Genomic DNA, 3,614 nt, shown 5'->3' with positions numbered 1-3,614 from the left:
AAGACACTTAAGGTCATGTTCAACCTCCTTAGTGAACAGGGAAATGCAAATCAATACAACTTTGAGATACCATCTTACACCTGTCAGAATGGCTAAAATCAAAAACACCAATGATAGCCTATGCTAGAGAGGATGTGGATAAAGGGAAACACTCATCCATTGCTGGTGGGAATGAAAACTTGTGCAACCACTTTGGAAATCAGTGTGGTGATTTCTCGGGAAATTGCAAATCACCATACTTCAGGATCCAACAATACCACTCTTGGGGATATATCCAAGAGATGCCCAATCATACTACAAAAGCATTTGTTCAACTGTGTTCAGCCAAATCCTGGAACCAACCAGATGACCCTCAATGGAAGAATGAATAAAGAAAGTATGGAACATATACACATTAGAGTACTACTCAGATGTAAAAAACAATTACATTTTGAATTTTGCATGCAAATGGGTGGAAATAGACAACACTACCCTGAGTGAGATAACTCAGACCCAAAAAGATGAATATGATATGTGCATTGTCTTTAGCTTTTCTTCTTCTTTTTTCTATTCTGATTTAATTGCTTTTGTTTTATCTTAGGGTTGTTTATTGGAGGGGATGTGGGAAGACCTGAGAGGAGTAGGAGGAGAGGAATCCTAATCAGAATACATTGTGTGAAACAAACCACTTTTCAATAACAGAAATAATGTTTGAAAAAGGTATAGCATTTTATTCCAGGGTTGTAGTAGCAGAGACCAAAGAATGCCTGGGGCTACCATCATACTCTATCGGGTAAGCCCCTTGGCATAGTGAGAGATGCCTTCTCAAAACTCAAGGAGAATGACATATGAAGAACAACAGCCAACAACAATGGCCTTTATGTGCACATTCAAACACATCCTTAATCTATACATACACACACACATGCATACACACATGCATTGTATGGCATGTATGTAGCTATAAACTATTTCTATCTGCCAGCAACATTTCAGGAAGCATAGAAGAACTGAAGTGCAAAAACAGAGGTACATGAAAACTTCATGTAAGAGTGTTACATAACTGTAGTGAAAAATGGATTTGAAACTCAATAATTTGTATGGAACCAGAGAAACGATAATTAGGAAATAGATTTAAATGACAATCAGATATTTAAACAATTATTGATGACTGAGAGTAAATTAAAATATTTTCAAAAGAAAAACTTAAAAAGTCAGTATCAGCACCAGGCAATAGTGACACATACCTTTAATCCCAGCACTTGGGAGTCAGAGGCAGGTGAATCTCTGTGAGTTTGAGATCTGCCTGGTTTACAAGAGCTAGTTCCAGGACAGGCTCCAAAACTATGGAGAAATCCCATCATAAAAAAAAAAAAAGAAAGAAAGAAAGAAAAAAAGAAAAAAACAGCATCACAAAGCAGGTTCAATTGAGTAGCCTCAACATCAAGGGTACATTTATGATATAAAGAAGTAAAAAGAAGAGTGTAAGAAAATTCCTGATAGGGCAGAATTTAGATAGGTGAAGTAGACCGAACTGAAAGCTGGGAAGAAGGGACGTGAGCCAGACGCCATGCCTCTTCTCTCCAGGGCAGCAGCCATGGAGCCAGACACCAGTTCAGACATGCTGAATCTTTCCCGATAAGACACCATCTCGTGGTGCTACACAGATTATTAGAAATGGGTTAAGTAAGATATGAGAGTTAGCCAAGAAGAGGTTAAGATATAATAGGCCATGCAGTGTTTATATGACTACAGTTTGTGTGTTGTTATTTCGGGTGTAAAGCTAACTGTGCGGGAGCTGGGTGGAACGAAAAACATGCCTGTCCGCAGCTCCTCATTACAAACTTATGGTGTATAATGAACTTTTTTTTTTTTTTTTTTTTTTTTTTTTTGGTTTTTCGAGACAGGGTTTCTCTGTGGTTTTGGAGCCTGTACTGGAACTAGCTCTTGTAGACCAGGCTGGTCTCTAACGTATAATGAACTTAAAGGACTCTATAGCACTTGGCAGCAGAAATGTCACAAGAATTTGTATGTAGTATATGACAAAATTGTATTTAAATATATGATTATTAAACAATGAAAAGTCTGTTTTTAGACAAAAATTATTGGTGCTACACCAATTATATTCCCTACAACCATCTGTACTTCCAGGTCCAGGGAATTTGATGACCACTTCTGAACTCCCTAGGAACCAAAAATTCACACATGCACACAAGCTGGAACAACAGTCTCCATATGAATTAAAATGAATAAATTTATTACAGAAGAAAAATGACATTTTTACAAAATCTGGTGGTATTTTGACCGAATATTCTTCAGTATTTTGATTATTCTGTTATCAGAACTGATTTGTACCAAAGGAGTAACTGTGGGATAAACATTCATCACAAGCTTCTGAACACTCTGGATGACTGGGTTGTATATCCATAACAGGACTGCAGTGGATGAGATGATGAAGTCCACCCAGTACATGACCACAAAGAAAGTCACCAGCAGCAAGATGGTCTTGGTGGCCCTTTTCTCAGGGGATGCTCTTAGTTGGCTGAGGCTGTGAAGATACTTGTGTTGCCTCTGATGTCTGAACAAGATAAGCACGAGGTGTGCACTTGTGATCAGCATAACTCCTACAAGAAATATATCAGTGGAGGTTGTCACTGTTAAAATCAGTGCCTTGATGATGTAGTTCGTGGGGAAGAGTGAGCAGGATTTAGTGACCTTCATCTGATTGGTCTTACTCACATTGGTAAAACCACTGACATAGATGATCAGGTAGCTATTGAATGACAAATTGAGAGACCAAATATAGAAGAAAGCATAGATTATGTACTTCTTTAGCTTAAGTTTAAAGTTTGCCAAGAAAGAGGTACTGAGACTGATAGTGACAGTCTGGAACACACTCAGGAGGCAGGTGATGCAGATAGAGATGCCTCTCATCACCCTGCTTATGTAAAACGCTGTCTTACATTTGATGTCATTCTCATAGTTCAGTGACTCAAATATGTCTGTAACTCAAACAACCCCTCCAGTAAGGAGCATTACTGTATGAGTGAAGGTCAGTTGACAAGAGATCAGGTCCATGGGCTTAGCTCTGTGACATAGAATTATAAAAATGTAGAAAAGAAGGAGAAATACATTGGCAAGGACTCCAATTCCATTTTGGAAATAAAAGACATTGTTTAACGAGGACATATTTGGGAAGTGTAATCATCCAGAAAGAATAGTGGAAGTATATTTTATATACCTAAAAAATAACAGATTATATATCAAACTTGTGACTTGTGTCAATATGTCTATATCGTCACTCTCTTTTACCTGCCCATTCTTGATTTATCTGTCACTTTACTTTTGTTGTTCCAGACAGGACATGACCTATATATCTATCTACTCACCATGTAATTCCTGTATACATAGCATATTGTGCATAATAAATGCATTGTCACCCACATCCTATACAGAATGCATACTTCATGTTCCTGTATTGCATCTGAGCCTCATGTCTTAGAAATCCAAACCTACTGATTTATATTGCTATATTTTATAACTGAAACCGAAAACAGTCCCCTCTCCATTTTCTCCTACCACCACCACCACACTGGCCATGGTTCTAGTTTGCTTTCCTGGTATCTGTAGTTAAC

General features: G+C 37.9%; 1 pseudogene; it reads right to left on the bottom strand.

The window, feature by feature from the left end:
- Positions 1-2,259: 2,259 nt before the first annotated feature.
- On the bottom strand, positions 2,260-3,192 carry LOC130874274 (putative vomeronasal receptor-like protein 4; annotated as a pseudogene).
- Between the last annotated feature and the right edge of the window lie 422 nt (positions 3,193-3,614).

Source organism: Chionomys nivalis, chromosome 1 (genome assembly GCF_950005125.1).
Source record: "Chionomys nivalis chromosome 1, mChiNiv1.1, whole genome shotgun sequence".
NCBI lineage: Eukaryota > Metazoa > Chordata > Mammalia > Rodentia > Cricetidae > Chionomys > Chionomys nivalis.
Note: the sequence above shows the minus strand (reverse complement) of the source record. Positions and strands in the feature narration are given on the sequence as shown.